The sequence below is a fragment of the Calliphora vicina genome, chromosome 1 (assembly GCF_958450345.1).
Source record: "Calliphora vicina chromosome 1, idCalVici1.1, whole genome shotgun sequence".
Lineage (NCBI taxonomy): Eukaryota > Metazoa > Arthropoda > Insecta > Diptera > Calliphoridae > Calliphora > Calliphora vicina.
The window spans coordinates 35,797,869-35,821,170 of record NC_088780.1 but is presented as its reverse complement, the minus strand read 5'-3'; the positions used below and the strand labels follow the sequence as shown (position 1 = coordinate 35,821,170).

At 32.3% G+C, this 23,302-nt stretch overlaps 1 protein-coding gene across 3 annotated transcripts in view; it reads left to right on the top strand.

Moving 5' to 3' along the window:
- The first annotated feature begins 747 nt into the window (after positions 1-747).
- Positions 748-23,302, top strand: part of cno (canoe) — a 188,322-nt gene continuing 165,767 nt past the window's right edge. For 2 of the 3 annotated variants that reach the window (XM_065508390.1, XM_065508382.1), the window contains exon 1: positions 748-1,767. The gene's annotated coding sequence lies outside the window, so the exon portion shown is untranslated. The remainder of the gene's footprint in view (positions 1,768-23,302) is intronic. The other variant, XM_065508398.1, reaches the window with a different exon arrangement.

The following is a 23,302-nucleotide window of genomic DNA, read 5'->3' as shown; positions in this document are numbered from 1 at the left end:
TGTTTTGTCAATGCCGTAATAAAGAAATCTTTTAATTTTGTTTTCTCATTTTTAGAATTAATTGTCCATTGTTTTTTGTTAAATTAAGTTAATAAAAAGTAGTATACAAATAAAATACTACAAAAATTTTAAATTTTTTAAAAAATTATTTCAATTATTATTTAGGCCACTAATGAAGAAATATTTGGAAAAGTTTCCATTGTTTTGTCAACCACTGCATGTTATGAATTCCAACACTGTGTAATCAATCATATAAAAATGTATTTTTAAAAGCTATCAATGATGTATGATTGACAAAATCCAATAAAAAGCAACAATAATTAATATCCAATACTCGAACTTTGGATGCCCATCCATATCTCGTAAATAAATTATGACTGGCGACAAAAACAAAAAACTACTATACCAGAAAAAAACTACTATATTCAGAATAAACAAATGTAGTACCTCTGGTAAACATTTGCTAACGATCCTCAATCCATAAACTAGTGTTTAGCCTTCATTTTATTTAGAGATCTCACTTTAAATTTATTTTTTAATTATTCACTCTTTCCCCATGTTTTTCAAATTTTATTCATTTACCTTTTTTCTTTACAACACAAATTTTCCCCTTAACACACCAACCAACCATCTGGCATCATCCAGCACTCACTATTTACTTCATTTCCTCCATTCCACTGACATTCTCCACAGTGCCAGCAAACGGAGAGAATTCCATTGAATTTAGTTGAGAAACGACTTTTGTGCAAGTAAAACGCGCAAACGGATAAAAAGTGTTAAAATTGCTTTTAGCAAATAACAACAATTTTGTGTTTTTTTTCTTATATTTCTCTCTCTGCCCTGTAAATTTTTGTGTTTTTAAAACAAAAAATAAAGGAGAAAGAAAATCAACAAAATAAAGAAGTGATTATTAAATAATTTAAGGAAAATATAGTGCAATTTTTCTGTCTAATAATAATTATAATATACATAAGAAATAAAAGTGTAAAGGAATTTTCTATTTGATACACAATTTTTAAGCTTGAAAAAAAGCTGCGTCAACGTTGTCGTCAGTCACGGCTGCGCAGGCGAAGTTATCAAACTCCAACAACAAACAACAGCTACAAACGAAAAAAATATCAAAAGGTATTTGGCAAAGTTGAAATAAAAAAAGCTTGAGTTCGTTTAAGTTTACAGCACAGCAGAGTAAGTGTGTTAGAAAGAGAAAGATGACAAGTGTTTTGTGCCCAAAGATGCTTAAGGAGAGAATAAGATGAAGAAATAAATAATTAAACAAAAAAATAATAAAAAGAGTTGTTAATAAACGACGCAACTTGTTTGAAAATAAAACAAGCCAAAAAAAAAGATCAACAAAAAGAAAAACAATTGAAGAAAATTTTGTGGCAAATAACGAAAAAGCAATGAAGTAGAATCTAAAAGAATAAAAGAGAATCAAGCTAAAATATTGTAATTGTTGCTAAAAAAATCTAATTTCAAGCAATAAGTTGTTAGAAAAAATTAACTAATTTAACAAAAGTTCAAAGTGTAAATGTGTGAGTGTTAAATTAAAATAAAAGAATTGAAATAAAACGGAAAAGTTATAAAAATATCAAGTCCAATAAACCCCCGACAAACAAAAAATTAGTACGCGAAAAATTGTATTCACTGTGTGTAACAAAAACAAAGTATCCACAAAAACAACAATAATATTTATTTTTTTATTGTTTTGTTAATAACTGCTTTATTGTTTGAACGAGAAGAGAAGTCTCCAAAATCCAAAAACAAAAGGTATTGTTGTATACTTTTCTTTGTATTTGTTATTTCGTTTGAATATTTATCATTAATAATATCAGGTAAAAAATTATGTGTTTTTTTGTTGTTTAAAATTAAAAAAAAGTGAAAATATTTCATCAGTTAACACTGCCATAACCAGGTAGTGTTATTGGAATAACTTGTTGGGAATTAAAAAAAGTTTACCTTTTTTGAATATTTTTTTGTGATTCATAAATATTTGTTCGTATGCTAAACTTAAAATATAATAATCCTGAATTAATTACATATTGCAATATTTAGCGTCATACTCCTACGTTTAAAAAAATTATAATTTTTAATATACAATTGAGGAGCCGCAGAACAAAAGGTACTTTTTAGAAAATTTAAATATTTTGGGAAATTGATTTTTTCTAAAATATATCAACCCAACCAAATATAAAAATACCAAAATATCAATTTAAAGAAAAATTCGAAAAAGTACCTTTTGTTCTGCGGCAACTCAATTGTTATTTATATTATTATTTACTCAGAATATTGTTTTGAAAATTTGAAATTTTTTATTATACTCCGTTTAATTTGCCGAATTTGAAATATGCTTCACCCTATCTAAACGATTTTTCTAGAAATAATTTATTTTAGGGAAATCTGAAATAAATTATATTATTTAATGATCAAGAACGCGACATTCGGTAACAATTATTTCCATAGCATTTTATTAGCTCTATGTTTATCATGGTTTTGATTCCAATATGCCATTAATATACATGAGATCAAGAACGCGACCAAACATAAAACTCGATTTAGATTGTAATAAAAAATTTGAGAATTTGACGATTAAATTTTCTAAGCATTTGTATACATTGTTGGAAAGAAAACTTTTAAAAAGAACTTTTGTAGAAATAAATTGTTTTAGGGAACCTTACAAAATTATGATAAAAACGCAACATTTGTAACAATAATTTTTCAATAGAATCTTATTAGCATTAAATTATTGCTAAATATAGGAATTTTATTGTTGTTGTTCCAATATCTCGCCAATATACCTGAGGTCAAGAACGTGACAAAAAATATATGCAACTCATTTTAGACTACCTGTAAAAATTTTAGAATTTGAATTAACAAATATTTCAGAATGAAGGAATAAATTAATAAATTTATCATAGATTTTCCAGCAAATCTACAAGTGGCAAATCAATTCTCTTTAAAGCTGAGTTGGGACCTGTAAACCATACATTTGTACAAATAATTTATTTTAGGGAAACCTAAAAAAATATTTTATTAAATGGTCAAGAAAGCGACATTCGCTAACAATTATTTTTTCATAGCATTATATTAACACTAACTTTAATGCAAAATATAGTAATTAATGTGTTTGTTTTACCAATATGGCGCCAATAAAGCTGAGATCAAGAACGCGACAAAACATAAAACTCGTTTTAGACAGCATCTATAAAAAAATGACAAAATTTTTGAATTAAAATTATACTTTGTAGGGAAAAAGAAGGAATAAATTAATGAAATTATCATAGAATATCCAACAAAGCTACAAATGCTAAATATTTACCTGTAAACTATACATGTCTACAAATAATTTATTTTAGGGAATTCTAAAAAATTATATTATTAAATGGTCAAGAACGCGACATTTGTTAGCAATAATTTTTTCCATAACATCTTATTAGCACTATATTTAATGCGAAGGTTTTTATTTTTATTGTTGTTCCAATATGTTGCTAATAAAACTGAGAACAAGAACGCGACAAAAAATATATGTAGCTCGTAAAATATCGAACAGAGCTACAAATGCCACATCAATTCCCTTTTGAAGCAGGGCATTCTATGTCATTAGGGGGCGAACATAATTAGATATTTATCTGAAAACCTCAAAAGTGTAAATGAACTGACAGTAATTTGGTTTTTATGCTTCATTTAGAGGGTACTTCTAAAAAACAATCGAAACATTGTTGAACAAAATATCGAGCAAAATTATGTTTTATCGCACGTTTATGTTTATGTTATGTTTTATCGCACGTGACATAAAATGTAAAAGGTGGCAGGTTATTTTTTGCATTAAATTTCCTAAACTAAACACAACATTTTTAATTTACTATCTGAGATTTTTAAATAAAAACAATTTTTGGATGATTTTTTAAAAAATTCCTTACGCGACAGATTTTTTTCTAACAGTAGTAAAATATATAGGTATTCTGTAAATATGAATATTAGATCAAACAATTTTGGGATTTCACTTTTTAAATTTCAACAATTTGAGTAATTATTCACTAGTCGGCTGATATCCGGCTATGAGCCGCCGATGACCTTTTTGGAGTCAGCTGCCATCGCCGAGAAATTTAGTCGGCGCATGTCTCTGCATTAGGGTTGTAGAAACAGAGAACTGGTGGATAAATACTAGAACGCGTTATTTGAGGTCAATAATATCATTTAGAGTAAAATGTTGATCTTCCCAAGACAAAAACTGTATATTTTAATATCCGACAGTAAATTACAAAGATATAATAACGAACAATTCAAAAAGACGTTCCGCAGACAAATGAAAAAAATTTCATTTAAACAGTTATTTTTGCTCATAAAAAATTGTAATACATAATTCACATAGTTTTAGGGTATAATTTTGTTCAATCGTAGATTAAATATTCATGGAATTGCCCTTATAAGCATTTCCACGGTCAAGAACGCGACATTTGTTAAAAATTATGGTATAACATAGAGTTTTATTAGCACTAATTTTAGGGCATAAGCTAGTTTTTGTCTATTTTGTCTATATTAACAATAAGCATATAATCAAGAACGCGACAAATAGTAAATTTTCTCTTTGACTGAATCTAAAAGATATGCCAAAATCTGCATATTGGAACATAATTTTTTAAAGCGAGTTATTGTGTTGTGATTAACCGTATTGAAAAAATTGCATTTACTATTTTGTCCAGCTTTAGTATGATTTAGCACGCGACATAATTCCTTCCTGGATTATTTCAAAAATTTCATTTAACATATCGTCAGGTAACAACAAATCTGTCAGTGAAAATATTTGTCTCATTTTTTGTTTCATTAGAATTTTCATCAATCTCACAGTAAAAATTGGCACCTTTTTTGGTACATTATTTATAGTTTGAGAAAACTATTAAATCTAACAAATGACTAATAAATAAATGTTGAAGATAGTATTACTTTCCTTCAATGCTACCCAAAATGTAATTTGATTTCAAAAACAAAATTCCATTGTACTAGATTAAGGACCCTAATCTCTTAACAATGCTTTCAATAAAACGAATACTTTTTGTTTTTAATAAACCAACCATCAAAAAATTGACTTTAGTAACCAAAAAATGAAATTATTTTTAAATATATAAAATAAAAACAAAGGATTATTGTACAATATGTTTCATTTTGAATCAATAGCATTAACTGAAATGTCCGGCTTTAAAACATTAAATGTTTTGTTGTCTACATTGAATGGAAAGTTACCCTTATTGGTAACAATTGGCTGGATGTTTTAGGTGAGTTTTTACATCTAAGACTTTTAAAACGGAATTGTAAGCATTTACTTTTTATTGAGTTACGAAATTCACAAGGATTCCAGAATTTCCGACTGTAAATTATCCGAAAATATTGGGTGTTTTTGTCTGACAGCCTCTGGTAACTCGCATTTACTACAGTCTAGCATAAATTTCCAAAGCGTTTTGCTATATCTCTTGATACATATGAGAATAATTGCCACTTTATCATAAGAAACTATTCACAGCTGCTTTAAGACTTATTCCATTAGTTAAAGAATGTATTACTTTCCAAGGTACTTATCATTTTAACGTAACGCTGTTAGTTCGAGTTAATGTTTCTTCTTCAGATTATTTTCCACTTTAATATAATGAGAAAATGAAGAAATAATCATCCCAGTTTAATTCATAGAGATTCTTCTTACGATTATTTTCCACTTTAATACGAAGAGATTTAAACAACCAGAAATTCAATTTAAAAGGAAGTAAATTCATTCAACTTTTCATTGTCAAATGTTCAATAGACTTCCCGGTCTTACGGACCACTGAACTTATCACAATGATTTCGAGATCCTTCTGGAATGTAAACGAAAGAACCATCACAATTTTTGACATAATCGAAGTTAATTCAAAAAGATCCTTCTTCTTTTCCAGTTTAAAAGCAGGTAAATGCATTTACCTTTTCATTGACACATGTTCAATAGGCTTCCATAGCTAATGTAAACATACATATCGGTTAGGACTTCTATGTGTTGGTACGTCCAAGGATCAGTACAAGTTCATTTGATCCTTCCAGCTTAAGTTCCACAAACTGTTCAAAATCAATATCACGATCGAAACTTCATTTGAAAGCTAGCTACTTGAACTAATCGTTAGCTATCATTATTCAGTTTGAAGCAGTAAGATTTCATTGACAGATGATCAACAGAGTTTCTAAAATATAGAGTTTAGGTTAGGTTAACAGTCAGCCGCATGTTGGATACAGGAAAGAGAGAAGCTCACTTGGGTTCAAGCAATAGGTCCATTTGTGTTACCTGAAAATAAAGATAAAAAAGGGAAAGACAGAAATGAAAAGTGAAGGAAACAGTCGGATGAAATAAAGAAGCAGGAGAAGTGAAGAGGAAGGAGGTCAAAAGAAGAGAGGAGACTATTATGTACCAATCAATTGATGGATATTACGTCTCTCCGTGGAGATTCCGGTGTCTGGCTTGATTAGCCAATTGCTACTCCTGATAAAGTCATTGATGCACTTTAACTTCATGTCCGAAATCTCAGAAAGACTTTTTAAGGAAAGATGTCCCAGAAACCTTGAGCGTAGATCTGCTAATGCCGATCAGTGACAAATAAGGTAAGGTAATGGTCGCATCCTCCTCTTCATTTTTACAACTTTTATAGAAGTCGTTATAGAACAAGCCAATTCTCCTCGCATGATGACCAAGTGTGAAGTTTTACGAGTTTTAGATTACGATATGTGTTGGTACAATGATCAACACAAATGCATTAAATCCTTCCTGCCTTCTACAGGATTCAAAATCGTGATATTGATTCTACAAAACATCATTCCAAATTGAGTTAAAAAAAAAATCCGAAACTATCCTCACACAACTTAAAGTTTCTTTACTGTCCAATGATCGTTAATGGTAGCGGAAACAATTAAGGAGAATTTATGGAAATGTATTGTATCAGTTTTGCTAAACTTTCGCTTCATTTTGTGAATGCTTGTCAAATTAGAATGGGAAACTTACTGTTAATCTAGGGATAGGTGTATCATAGTGTTCTCCCCCATATGCCGCAATCTTGTCTGTCCTCGTTAACCTGTAGTTGTGGTTGCATGTGTGAGTGAGTATGCATGTTATGTTTGTAGCTGTGTAAACATTTCATTTTAAAGGTAAAAAAATACGTTAATTTTAATTTAATTCAAAACGGCGGGATGTGGTTTTGAAAAAAAAAAGGAAAAACATCGACAGAAAGAATGAAATAAAATTAAGCCTGAATTGAAACAATGATAAAAAAGCAACACACTAATAAAAAGGGTGCGTCTCTGAGAATGAGTGTATTGTTAGAGTTAAAGTATGGCTAGGTGTAGATCATTTTATTTTCTTATTATTATTTTTTGTGTTGAACAAGTTGAGGTGTAGTTTTCTCCTACTAGCACTGCAACAACAAATGAATAGTTTATTCATACTTGCTCACCTTCATTTCTTATCTTGAATTCTGTTTATTTATTATTTTTGTTGTTGCTGTTTGCTTTTCAAAGCGCGCATTAGAAAAAAAGAGTGCTGGATGGATGTCAGTGTTGAGCAAAACAAAAAAGTTGAAACAAAAAAAAAAACTCTCCACACACACACACAGAACTATTGACTCTTCTTAGAATATTCACAGTACGTTGTATACATATTTAGTTACCTGTTTTTCATTTCCAATTTGTATTTTTTTTGAAAAACTTCCAGTAAGTAGGTATGAATAATAAAAGAGTATTATAGCTGATCTCTTGGAAGATCGGAATGTTACAGTGTAAAGAAAATAAATAGCAAATGTAGTTGTAGAAATGGACGGGCTGGGGTCGTTTGTAATTTGAGTTTTCATACTTTTGCAGTGATGAATAATTGCATCACGGATAAAAATCCAATAAATCTGGTCGATCTAAATCAACAAAGAAGAAAGTGCAGCTGAACTGGCTGAGTGTTATTGTTAGCCGACAGGCTTGGTTTATAATTGAATGAATATGATTGGCAAATGTTGCTGTTATCTGCAAAAGAGTAGATAGGGTTGGAAGTTTGACGTAGAAGGTCGTTTATAAAAATAAGAAATAGAGTAGGAGAGAAAACGGAGCCTTGCTATACCCCTGAATTGATCTTGAACTCCTTTGATGAGATTCCATCTATAACAACTCGTATAGTGCGATCTCTGAGAAAGCTCGATATAAATCGAGAGAAGTTATTACCGACAGCAAAACATATTTAATTTTTTCAACATAGTCTCCTTTGAGCTCTATACAGTTTGTCCAATATTTCTCCAATTTGTTTATCTTTTCCAAAAAATAAGACTTGTCGGGGTCATCAACATAAATATTTGCTTGTGAGATGATTTCACCGTTAAGTTAAGTCAAATTTCTTTCCGCCGAACCATTTCTTTAGGTTTGGAAACAACAAATAGTCACTCGGGGTTATTTCCAGAGAATATGGCGGATGAAGGATCAATTCGTAGCCTAATTCATTTTTCTTTGCCAAATACAAAAATTTTTGTTTCAAATCCTCATTAAATCGACGCAATAAGTTGGCATACTATACGCCATTGACCCTTTTGAATATAGTCAACGCCAAACACTCCTGCGAAGTTGTCACAGCTTTCTCAAAATTGAAACCTTTGAGCCATGTGAGATGCCTATGGCTTCCACAATCTCTTACACTTTCAATGTTCAATGATCGGCCAACTCTATATCGTGATTTTTTCAATTGTTTCGGGTGTGGAAACCTCATCTAGGCGTCCAGAACGTTCGGCCACAACGAAATTCAGTAAACCATCTTATTACCATTGAAATTGATGGTGGTCAGTTTCCATAGTATTTATCAAACTAAGCCTTGGTTTGAGTGATGGTTTTTTTCCGCAATAAATAATGCTTAGTGAGGAGACGAACCTTTTTTCCATTTTCTCCTCAAGTCTAGCGGTTGTCTGCTATCAAGGACTGTCAAACACAAAATATAAAACGCAGCTTGCTCAAATTTTGACAAGAATTAACTGACAGATGCCTGTTGACCTTTCTGTTAAGAGAAGGGAAATTCACCCTCGTATTAAGAATACCGTTAGCAAATCAACGACGCCATATTTGAACAAGCTTCGTGAAAATTAAGCAAGACTTCAAGAGTGACACTGATGCTTATCGTTGATATTGTAATAATTATGATCCAAATATTTGTATTTGTAGTCAATTATAATGACGAATATTTGAATTGCTTTACTTTATGATTTCTACTATTTCAATAATATTCCGCAACTTGTTATGGTTTACCATGGGTCTTGATCAGTCACAGGCACAAGGAGAACATGACGCATTTGGAAATGAATTGAAGGAAAACTAATCCAGTTCATCTTGCTTTTAAGACATCGTCAAATATATGCACTATATAATTAAAACAGCAAATCGAGGATGAAGTTTTCGAACAAGTTTCGCGTAAATTAATCCAAAACTACAGAAGCAACAACTGTATCCGTGGCAAAGGTCTTTTAGTTTTTCCGGAGACAATGTCAAGCTTCAAGCATAAACCGTACAAGACTACAATGTCGATCATCAATGAAAAGTTATTTAATTTATCGGAAAGCGACATTACAGAATATTAATTTGCCATATTATCGTCAAAGATTATACCGAAGACAATTTCAAGTATCGGGAAAAACGACAACTAGGAAAACCTGAACAAGGCAAGCAAGAATCGAATTCCAGATTTAGTTAAACTATGCTACCGATAATTCTTACTTTGTACTAATACCGAAGTTCAATTACATAGTTAGCCGACCGAGAGCCGAAGCATTTTTAGAGTCGGATTGTACTCATTAACTAGTCATAGCCAATAAGTTGTACTTGGCCGATGAGAGCCGAAGCATTTATCTGATCGGATTGTACTCATTAGCTAGAAACAGGCAATCAGTTGTAGTTAGCCTACATCGAGCCAACGAATTTATCTCTTCCATAGCTAAATTTATCCATAATTAGTGTAGTTAGCCGACCGAGAGCCGAAGCATTTTTTCATCCTATAACTAGCCAAAGCTTAGAGACAACGAAATCATGTTCTTGGATTTCATCAGTTGCATTTTTTTCCATTACCCCTCTTGGGGGCATTTGGCTTCCACAAAGAATCTCCATCATATACGAATTGTTGAAGTAGTTGTTTTTTGTCCGCGTATTTCACATGTAGATTGCACTGTCCTTCCTAATTATTCGAGTATCGTGCGTCTCCATGTTATCCTCTTTTCCAGGTGGAGGAGTGGTCAGGGGCTTCTTGGATGGATTGTTTAGAGGGAGGTTAATTTTAAAAACTCGAAAACCATGATTTAAAATTTTCGTCCTCTGCCAGGGATCGAACCTGGGGTGTTTTGTTTTGTAGGCAAGCACTTTAACCACTACACCATGTTGCATTTACTTTCCAATAATAAATCTTTAACCGAACTAGAGCCGAAGCGTTTATCTCGTCGAATCCTCTATTGGAAGTTTCGTTCTTTAACAAACATATCCCAAAGATACAAGACAGCTCTGTGGTAGAGAAGATTTCAAAGGAAGCAGACCTTTAAAGAACCTAGACAGACTAAGCATACCCCGAATGGAAACAAAAACTGCATCACAAAGTTTAAAAGTATTAAGTCGATGAGGTTTCATGCTACCTATCAGCGGATCAATGCTGACTATCCTATACTCGTAGGGGATATAAATGGATACAAATTCAAATAGGAAGCAATATACTGTTACGTTTTAACCTTTTCAAAACGTTTGGTTTATTTCCTTTAAATAAACCGGATACTTTTGATTGCAAATAAAAGCCGTTTAGTAGTTTGAAAATTGTAACAACTCTTTATTTATTCAAATGTACAACAACAACATAATTAAATAGTCACTCAATGTTTTTTATACACGTTTGCAAATTCGCAGAAATACAGACACAATTTATAATGTACACGAATTTACTTGAAAAACACAACACACTTTAAGGCACTCAGTTGATGTTTATTCGAAAAGCGTCTCTGATAAACTCACTAACGACTGCAACCTCTGCCACTATTTATAACACTGCCATCTGCACTCTAGATTGCTCTTTAACTGTCAAAGTTCGAATATTCTAGATCTTACTAGTACATACGCCATCTGTGGTGTACTTTCTACAATGTTCTTTAACTGAATATTCGAATATAGAGCGTTGCCAACTTACGAGCAATGGTCAACTGAAAGCTTTTATTTAATAATGCCCACAGATATGTTACAGTTTGCTATTACAGCACTGTTATTTGAAAGCATTATGCTACTTTTAAATCAGCCCTTAACATCGTTATATTTGAATTCAAGTACAATTTCGTAACAATACAATGAAAAGGATTGGTTCGACACTGATAGCTGTAGATGATATCGCTGGCATTTTTGCAGGGTCAAATATCGAAACGAGTTTAAAAGATTTGGCAACAAGTCCGACAATGTTTGTTCAGTTCCTTCTAGAGATAATATTAATCAAAAATAATTTTCAAAAGATTAAGTAATCTCGAACGGAACAAAATTATCTTTTCAATGGGCCATGGGCATTCATAAAAACATAAAGGATCCTTTGCCGAATTTGAGCAGCTTGAGATATAATCTCTGAGCTCCTCTTTCCAAAAGTTCTATTTACTTTCAATTTATTAAATTTGAAATAACTTTCATTTTAACAAATGTTTCAATTCTATTTTCTATATGTTTACCCTCTTCTGTAGTTTTATCAAGATTTGTTTTTGTTGGTTTTATCCGCCTCACAACTTTTTAACTCCACATTTGTATTCTGGCTTCAACACAGAAAAAAAGGGTTTTAACGTATTTTTTGTTGAGCTATTCAAAAACTCAAAAAAAAACGGAAAGAAAAAACGTCAATAAGCTAAAAAAAATGAGAAAGACGAAAAAATGGAAAAGTTGAAAAAGAAGAATTGTAGGAAAATTTCTATTTCTGGTTAAAATATATAGTGGATCAATGTTGTTGTTGTCTCAGGTCTTTCTTTTTTTCTTAAATTCGATTTGGTTTGGTGTCTGTGTGCAAAGCGGTTGTTCCAACTGGCGCGGTCTTTAAGAGTGTGTCATAATATCAAAACATGCGCTACCACCTTTCCTTTCAGGTTTTTGTTCTTGGTTGTTTTTGTTACTGTTGCTGGTTCTTGGTACCGATTGCTTAATCATGTAATGTTTGTTGCTGGTGTTGTGGTTGTTAGTCTTTTCTTTTAGTTTTCTTGCCAATGCATTGCCGCTATTTTATGCTGCTGCTGGTTTTTTTTTTTTAAATTTTGTATTTCAAGTTTTTTATGTTGTTTTTTGTTTTATTTTGGTCTTGTTATTGTTGCTGCTGCTTTTTAACTATTTCTCGGTGTAATGCATACCTGTGTTTTTTTATGTTTTTTATACCCACCATCAACAAAGATGGCGGTATATTGATTTTGTCATACCATTTGCAACATATCGAAATATTGGTCGCAGAACCAAAAAGTCCTGGGCCCTCATAAGATTCTAAGACGTCCGTCCGTCCGTCTGTCTGTTGAAAACGCGATAGAGCCCAAAAGAAAGGGGCTAGCTTTCCACAAACATTCTCTGTCCATTTTCAATACCAAACCTTATCATGTTTGGTATTGAAAATAGGCTATATCGTTCCATGATTTCACTTAGCCCCACACAAATGTTCCTCCGGTATACTTTTTGATCAGTCACAAATATGTTGATATGTGGCAATCCTAATAAAATATAAAGTATGGGGAAAATCGGGCAACATTTGCCCCTATTCTCCAAACAAGGTCCTAGGAAAATTACTTGAATATTGTATTAAGAAATTAATAACTCTAACAAATTCTGTACAGAGATCGGATCATAACTGATTCAAGTCCCCATAGAAGGCCAAAACCACATATTGATGGTGGGTATACCAGATTCGGCATAGCCGAATATAACGCTCTTAGTTGTTTTGTTTTTTTTTTTGCTTAAGTTTATGACTCTTTGCTTCTGTTCTTTTACAACGAGTTTGAGTACATTCTCCGCTGTTACCACCGGTCATTGTACTTCATTCCTAATTTCCGAATATTTGATTTCATGCAGCTAAATTGTTTGTGTAGTATTCATTTCTCTTAATGCCTTTTCTTGTTGTTTTTGCTTAAGTTACTAGATTTTTTGTTTTTGCAATTTTGTTTTATTTTTTAACTATTCTTTTTAATTTTTGTTTGTATGTTTTTTGCTATTTATTTTGCCATTTACTTGTTCTTTCAGGTGATTTCTCTCTAGTGCTAAAACACAACAAACAAACAAAATATTGATGTTGCGTTTTTTGTTGGAGTTTAATGGCTTCCACTCACTGTCAGTGGTGGCTTTTTGCAAAATAATACAAAAAAAAAACCTTTTTGACTTTTACATTTTTATGTTTTTGTTTGTGTGTTTACTTCGACTGACTTGTTTAGTTTTATTTAAACATTTTTAAGTTCAAATTTGTTTGTTTTGATGGTTGGACTTTGTCTGATGACTCAAATTGAAAATATGTAATTTTTCAGCTGAATTATGAAAATTATTAATGGAATGCAAAAATCAATAAAAAGCCTGTATTTAACATATGAATTTTCTAGACCAGGGACGGAATATTTCAGTTTTGTTGTGATTCAAATACCTATTTAATAATAACTTTGCTTCAGAATTGTTAAAATTTTCTATAGAAAATACTGATGATTTTGTATAGAAAATACTTTTATACATTAAATTGTCTATAGAAAATATAGGGCTTATATTGGGGGTATGGTCAATTATAGACTGATCCTCACAAAAGTTGGTAGACAGATTTTGGTTCATATACAACTTGTTTATGTCAGCATGATATTCATCATTTTAAGACAATTATGAATGTTCAAGTCATTTTCTGAAGCGGACTAGGTGAAATCATGGACCAAAATTGACCATTTTCAACACCAAACAAACCTTATCAACAGAGAGTATTTGTGGAATATTTTGTGCCCCAAAAGGGTACCCCTACTTATGGAATGTATTTTATTGGAACTAGGAAAATAGGTTATGGGAGGGATGATAGAGGGAGTAGTGTTTGTGGACATTTGATTTGCTTTTTCCTATATTGAAAGTGTCAGCAAAGACTTCTGCAGAAAGCTTATTCCACATACCGACTGTACAGCTGATAAACGAATTTTCCCTGTAATGCGTTGTGTGATCCACTGTCCAGTCGACCTCGAATGGATGAGCCCTTGCCGAAGAACGTGTATTTCGCAAAAAACTATGGGTTTCGGAAACGACTTCCCTAATTTCTGCAGAGCACATTCCATTGTAGTATCAGTAGAACAGTGAAACACAACCCACATTACGACATGAGAGTTGTATTCCATTTTGGGTCGGATATAAGTGTTGTAAATAGTAAGGAGATCAGATCGTTTTAGAAAACCATGGCACTTGAATGTTTCTTTCGACACTTGAAAAATATTTTTTGTCCTTCGGACATCGCACTGAATACTCATGTCTAGAACATCAAGAGCTTCTGATTGTTTAATATTAACACCACTCATAAAAACAGATGAAGCAAAATGATCTGTCGTTAGCTTGTGTGTTAACATACAACATTGAGTCTTGCGTGCATTGAAATCGACTCTGTTCGCACAACCCCATTCAGCGATTGTCACAAGGACCCGATTAAGGAAATTATTCATGTGTTGCCTCATGCCCCAATCTTCGTCAGGCCTGGTTTATAATTGAATGAATATGAATGGCAAATGTTCCTGGTTTGAAGTTTGACAAATAAGGTCGTTTAGAGAGAAAGGACTGAGCCTTGAGCCCTGAATTTATCTTGAACTCGTTTAATGAGCTCCCATCTACAACAAATCGTATAGTGCTACCTCTGAGAAAGCTTGATATAAATCGAGAGAAGTTATTACCGACACCAAAAGCAATGAGTTTTGATAGAAGCGCACCATGCCACACCCTAACGATCGCCTTAACGCCACTTTACTTTCAGCAAAACGGTGAATGGATCGACCCCATTTTTCCAATAGGAATGCTAGCAAGTTTTTAGTAGATTGTCCTCTACGAAAGCCATACTGCCGGTCGCTGAGTAAATTGTTGGACTCTAAATATTTCACAAGATGGTAGTTAACCATACTCTCCATAACTTTGGAAAGTGCAGAACATATTGCTATTGGGCGATCATTTTCAGGGTTGTTAGCCTCTCCCTTTTTAGGAATTGGCGTTACAGTAGCAACCTTCCATCATACCTGAAATTTGCCGACACGGTAAAGAGTGCTGAAAAGGTTAGCTAAGGGACGACCTAGTGTCGAAGAACACTGCTTCAAGACAAGTGCTGGTATACCATCAGGCCCATGATACTTGTTTATTTTGAGATCCGTTAGAACTTTTTTAACTGCGCGAGAGCGAACGAATATATTCGGCATAGTAACTGATACTTTTTCTTGCTCGGGTAGTGTTTGATTGCTTTCCGGTAGGTTCGAATTATTTGCAAATAATTCAGCCAAAAAATTAGCTTTTTCTACCGGGTCAGTGAATGATTGCCATACCTTAAAAGAGTTTGAATTGAGGAACTAGCATTATCCTTTATTGTTTTAACGAATGACCAAAAGCTTTTACTGACCCGGGGAGCAGTAAGAGCGAAATAAAACAACAAAAAAATTTGCCTATTTTTTAAAAGATAAAAGAAAAATTATTTTTACTTCTATCGCTTCAAAAAACTATAGCATATTTGCTGCTCTTGCAAATATACTACGAAGAGCTATTTCCGCTACTATTACTTTGAAATAGGTGTCATACAAAACCACTGCTAACAGCCAGTCTAACCACTCAATTATTGCAGTAAACTACAATTTCTTATCTTGGAATTTCTTTGGTAGACATATCAAATATTGCTAAACAAACTAAAAAAAGTAATATCTGTATTACTTACTTAATGCACTACACGTAACACAATAAATATAGAACACAACAGAAAAGAAAAGATAAACGATCGCTTAGCTAAAAGAAAAACTACGTATTTAATCAGTCATAAAAAATATTTACAAACCAAGACCAATACAAACAAATATAAATTCCATTAACTATAGATAACGAAACTAAGGTAAACAGGTGTAAATAAAATACAAAAAGCTTGTTGTTAGTATTTGGAACGAAAAATAGGTTTAAATAATTTTGCGATAATACATTCTCGTAGTTTGTAGTTTCGTAAAACGAAAAAATGAACATGAAAACAATAAATAGAAAATATTGTTGCGTGCCTCCTCACTGTCTTGAATCAATTTTAATTATTTTGAAAAACTCCTTTTGTGCGTTGTGTGTGGTTTGTTACGTTTCATTTCGATTGAATTTCATTTCGTGTTTGCATTGTATTCAATTGTACCGACACACAGTTCAAATACTGATAAGAAGAGAACTTTTACTTGAAATTGATTTTTAAGTGCCGCTCAAAAGTAGGTATGTACATCTATTGATTTAGTACACTTTCACTTAATTAAAATGTAACGATGTTTAAATTGCGTAAACAATGTTTTGAATTGTTTAAAATAGAAATGTTTTTGAAAATTAGTAGATAAATATTTGTTTTACTGTGAATTTATTAGGTCAGCAGTTTAAAATAACAGTGACATATGAAATTAATCAGTTTTAAGAAAATATATGATCAAATGATCAAGTGTCTTCAGGAACATTCGTGACATTCAGCCTATTTAAAGTGCTGAATTGAATTGATTGCAAGAAGTGACAAACCAACACAAATTATCGAAGAGCATCTTTCGGCTTCATTGCTTCAAATGCAACTGATTCTCTTCGGAGATGAATGAAATACTTCGCACAGTACTCCATAACAACATTAAGGAAGTGTAGTTTAGACTGGTGCCATTTAAGAAAATGCTGCAGATAATGTGACAAAAGAAAATGGCTGAAAAGTTCCACCCATGTCACCGAAAGTTCTAGTCGTCGGTATAGACAGTCCCCACTGCTAACACAATAATAGCAGTATCGAGATTACCTACGCAAAATACTATCGACATCGATTACATACTGGAGACTTGTATTGATTTCATATCCCTGTAGTCGTTAATATCTCCATTCATGCAGCAAATCATATTCCACCATATGTAAGAATTACAATGCGCTCCATAAACAACTCGTATCTTGAGACAAATATCTTGCAGTCAAAAGGGAAGATCGGAGATTATGCTAAAAAGCCTTCACTTCATAGGCTACCGGCATGGCACGGGTAAGATTTGAGAGCTGGTTAATATGTTCGAGGTTTCGCCTTGAATAAAATATCCTCGGAGACTCCAACCAACTAACCAACTCTCAAATCTTATTAAAAGCCACAAATGTGTTTTGTTAGAGAAACAAATGAAGAATCCGTTCACTAGCATGGTACCCTACTAGTTCTCCCATCTCTTACTCACAATTGTTACACTGGATCATGACTACGATTTCATCGTCTCTGAACATCATAACTACGTCAAACAGAAGATAGCAGACAGGAACAGCAATAATAACTACGTTCCGTAGCCACCTGTTCAGTATCCAATCGTCTATTGATACATTAACTGGATGCCAATGGAAGTAAGTATTTGATGATACAAATTGGGGAGACACCTTCTACAGGAATTCACCATGCCACTGTTACCGCGAAGAGGAGGAAACAGTTTTGACTTTTTTTGTGAAAGTGCGAAGCTTCGTTGGTTAAGACATATATTTCTGAATGCTAAACGATCTATTTGAGGTATCGGGAGCCATACTGTGGATACCTGATCTAGTACTCAACTATCAAACAACGAACCGTAATTTTCAATTCAAAACTCGAATGTCCGAATCTTTGTTTGTCAAGACATAGATCTCTGAACGAACATTTGCTAAATGATCTATCTGAGGTATCAGGATAATGCTGTGGATTACTGAATGGATTCATTACACTAGCTTCTTGACTGGATATAGTTCATCGATCTCATTGGTCGGCGTCAAATAAACAAAGACCTTCTGCATTATGTTTGACGATCCAACAAACCGAAATTTTCAGTTCAAATCTCAAATGCCCGAATCATGGTTTGTCAAGATCTCGATTTCTGAACGAACAATTGCTAATCGATCTATCTGAGGTATCATGATTATACTGTGGATAACTGGATGGCTTCAGTTCTCATTTCACTATTATCTTTACTTGATCTAGTTTATCGATCTCGTTGTGCGGCGTCGAAACGAAATCATATCGATTATATCTATCAAACAAAGTCTTTATGCATTATGTTTGACGATCCAACAAACTATAATTTTCCGTGCAAATCTAAAATGCCCGAATCTTGATTTGTTAAGACATTGATTCCTGGACGAACATTTGCTAAACGATCCATCTGAGGTAGCAGGACCATACTGTGGATAATTGAATGGATCCAGTACTATTTTCACTTCACTTGATCTAGTTCATCGATCTCGTTGAGTGGTATGGTCTTGTCAAGACGGAATCTTATCGATTCCATCAATCAACCGACAACCTTCTGCATTGTGTAGGAAAGATCTAACAAACCTTCATCTTCATCAACAGTTACTAGTTTTATCTCTGCAGTAGTGTGGCTCCCGATGCTGGAGGTCTCTCATACTGGCGTGATGACATTCGGCGTACTAACACCAGCGACCAGAGAATAGTTTAGCAGAATCATTAAATCTGCAGGTTACTGAATGTGATCAAGTAGCATAGATACGATGGAAAGTATCTAGATGCTTTGGAGCTCTAGTGTCCCTATAATCACACCATTTATTAGACTAAATCGAGATAATGTTTCATGAAATAATAATAGCTGCAGCTGTCAGTTATTCCATTCATTATACATCCATTCACAGTTCGAATGAAAACACTTTCCTGGTCTAGAAAATAATTACCACAGATGTGGAAACATAGTCAAAAGAAACTGGTAAGAAACGAATAAAAGATTTTAAAAGTCCTTTCTGCTAGTTTTACCAACATTTAATCTTTAGAAATCCTTTTGTTGGCGAATACATACCTTTACAAATACCATTGATCCAGGAACGCCTATCTTACCAGGCAGTTTGGAATATAGATCAAAGAAGAAAGCAGACTGGTAATCAGTGTTTCAATGATCGTTCTTCCTTTTAGAGAGATCGGACCCATAATGGGCTCTCTCTTATGTAGTAAATGTAACGGGTTCCACAGATGTCTGTAACATCACATCCGATGTACCAATGATCTTAGGAAATAAACCGCGAAGTTAACAATCGGTAGTCCTTTGTAATCACTCTTTCACACGTTTACGGACACCACATATTTGGCTGGCTGGCTGGCTGGCTGGCTGAAATTTGGAAAAAAACAGTAGCGAAAATGCTCAGCTAAGACAATTAGATCCAAGACAGATAGATCTATGCTGATGCTAAAAAATATCTCTTCCCTACGCGGTTACAGGAATTGGATGTGATTTCTTATGCGGAGGATTAGGATTGAAATCTTATAATCTAAACAGCAAAGATTATAAACAGCAAAGATTATTGAACAGCAGACATTTCGTTTTCCCAGCACCAATAAAAACAATTGCTCAACTCGTTGCAATTGTGCAAAACTGAAAAAAATAAAAAAAAATATAAAATCGATCATGTATACTAAATATACATCTGGTTTGTCTTTGGATTGAGTGACTGTGTGCTCGCTCGTTCGTTATATAGAATTGAAATTCCAAAACTAGTTTTTTTCAAAACACAACATTTGACCGTGATTTTTATTTCTGTCCGTCTGTACGCCCGTCTCGCAATATTTTAAACGAGTTGTGTGTCTCTCTGTGTGTGATACACGATGCATGATGTTTATATTTCAATGCAACATCAACAGCAACAACAACAAAGTCCACATTAACGCAATTTTGAAGTTATTTTTGTAGTTTTTGCAAATTCTGTTGGTAGTTCCACACCCCTTCTCAAGTTCTGTTTGTATCGTATTTGTTCTAAGTTTGTGTTCATGCACGTATTCTTTGTATTCCTTAACTCAAGAATGCAATAAAATCATTACAAGATCATCTTCGTTCATTATTATTTTTCTGATGATGTAGAGAACGAAGAGTCAGCATTATTGTAACAGAGAGTGAGTGTGTGTATTGGAACGAAAAATCTCATGAATGATTTAAGTGAAGGCGTAAATTGTAATGATCGCCATCGTCATTAAAGAAAGAGTTTGTAGTTTTTTTTACTTGGATTCTTTAAACTGAACGAAAGGAAAATGCTGATTTGATTAATGATCATTGTAGGGTAGAGCAGTGTGCAGAAGAAGATGATGATCATGATGATTGTGGTGGCGTTCAGTATGACGTAGCTGATTTTGATTATGTCTGTACTTGAAGAACATTTTTACCCTCATCTTTATTTTGCAATTGTCAATGTGTGATGAATCGTATCGAATAAGAATCCTTCTTTAGTATGGATGGTTGAATGGTTGCCTTAAACCTTGTTTGGTTTGGTACGATCTTTTAGAATCTTGTAGTGTGAAAACAATTGTTGCTTTGTTTATTTTTGTTGTATTTGTAGGGTTGTCTAAAGAAGTTATGGGTTTACAATTACCTAAAGTATTTGTTTTATTATAAGTATGGACGAGACGTGAAGAGTGCCTTTTTACTATAAAATTTTTTCCAGTTTTTGTTTTATACAATTTATTGATGACGCATTTTGATATGGGATACCTATAAAAATCAAAAATTCTTGGAATAGTTTTGTTGTCATCGTGAGAGATTCTTTTTTACACTTTGATAAGTAGGTAGTTTATTATTAATAGCCTAAGAAAGTGATTAAATGTGAGCACATATTTTTTTAAATATTCATTTATATCTAAAAGTTTGACATGATTGATGACAATATGTCAAATATTTTAAAATTTGCAAAATGTCTAAAAGCTTTGATATGAATATTTTTTTAAGTAGGAATTTTTAGCTAAATATTCAATCGCTTAATAATCAAATATGTTCTATGTTGTTCTAAAAGGTGTAATTGTTAACTTTTCAGGTTAATGATTACCGGGTACTCGTTGAATTAAAATAATGGGTAATCGATTACTTTCCGCTATAAAAATATAGCAAGCTGTAGTTACTAAAAACATGTTAATTTCAGCTCATTTACTCAATTTTTATTATCATTTAACTGTTTTGCAAATAATGGGTAATCGAGGTTTCTTAAGCCAATTCTAAGAAATTACTTTTGTGGAAATTTGTAGCAGAAACATATAAATTACTAATTTTGGTTTTAACATCAATCATATACATATACATTAGGGTGGCCCTTAATAAACGAAAGTTGGATTTTGGCCATTCTCACTCCCCAGTTTGGTGAACATTAGTAAAAAAATCATCCTGAAAAAATTTTAGGTAAATCGGTTGGGGTTAAGACGTGCCGCAAGCCCTCTGAAGTTTTGAGATGCATTTACAAGGGGAAAAAATTCATTTTTTTCAGTTTTTGTAAAAATTTTGCCATTAAAAAATTACTTTTGTAATTCAATTTAAAAGAATCGAAATGTGTACGTAATTGTCGTTCTAATGAGACATAAAAAACAGAAATCGGTTAAAAAATTTTAAAGTTATTAAAAAATTCGCCAGGCCATTAACGTGTCTCAGGCCACTAGAACAAGAAATGTTGGAACAAAATTAACATATTTTGAGAAATATTAAAATAAAAGCTCATTTTTACTTAAAATATGTCCATATTTACTTGTATATGAGTTTTTGTCTTCGTAGGATACCGTTAATCTATTCTTAGGTATGAACAAAAAAAAATAATTTTTTTAACGGCAGTTTCAAAACTCCATTTTCAAATTTTTAAAAATTTTGTTAAACAAATTTCAGAATTTTTTGATCATCTCATTGGGATTTATTAAGAGTATAATAGGGAATTAAATCGTGAACAAATTATGAAAATATCTCTTATAGTTTTTCCGTACCTGCGATTTAAATTTTGAAATTTTCGAGAAAAACCAATTATTTGGCAATTTTTAGGCCAATGAGCTCTATTTTCTTACTCTTATGAATTTTAAGCAAAACTTAATTAGAATATTATAGTCCAGATAATTCTAAATATACTCTGAAACTTTTACTAAAATCAAAAAACGTTAACCCTTAAATCGTGAAGGTCAAAGGTCAAATTTTTCAATATTTGGAATTTCTCTTGGAAAGATTTTGAAATGTTCGAAATGTTGTATATTTTTGGGCCGATTTTGATGAAATTTAACAAAAATATAACACAAAGCCTAGTATTTACAAAAGCAGCAGAAAAATTAAAATTAACCCTATATAGCACTTGGTGTTAAAATGACCCCAAACTTCTAAAACCATAAAAAATTATGATTTTAAAAGTTTAGTGTCATTTTAACCCCAAGTGCCATTAAGCGTTAATTTCCATTCTTGTGCTGTTATTATAAACCCTAGAGTTTATGTTATATTTTTGTTAAATTTCATCAAAATCGGCCCAAAAATATACAACATTTCGATCATTTCGAAATCTTTCCAAGAGAAATTCCAAATATTGAAAAATTTTACCTTTGACCTTCACGATTTAAGGGTTAACGTCTTCCGATTTTAGTAGAAGTTTCAGAGTATATTTTGAATTATCTGGACTATAATATTCTGAATAGGTTTTACTTAAAATTCATAAGAGTAAGGAAATAGAGCTCATTGGCCTAAAAATTGCCAAATAATTGGTTTTTCTCGAAAATTTCAAAATTTAAATCGCAGGTACGGAAAAACTATAAGAGATATTTTCATAATTTTTTCACATTTTTATTCCCTATTATACTCTTAATAAATCCCAATGAGATGATCAAAAAATTCTGAAATTTGTTTAACAAAATTTGAAAATGGAGTTTTGAAACTGCCGTTAAAAAAATTAAATTTTTTTGTTCATACCTAAGAATAGGTTAACGGTATCCTACGAAGACAAAAACTCATATACAAGTAAATATGGACATATTTTAAGTAAAAATGAGCTTTTATTTTAATATTTCTCAAAATATGTTAATTTTGTTCCTACATTTCATGTTCTAGTGGCCTGAGACACGTTAATGGCCTGGCGAATTTTTAATAACTTTAACATTTTTTGACCGATTTCTGTTTTTTATGTCTCATTAGAACGACAATTACGTACACATTTCGATTATTTTAAATTAAATTACAAAAGTAATTTTTTAATGGCAAAATTTTTACAAAAACTGAAAAAAATGCATTTTTTCCCCTTGTAAATGCATCTCAAAACTTCAGAGGGCTTGCGGCCCAACCGATTTACCTAAAATTTTTTCAGGATGATTTTTTTGCTAATGTTCACC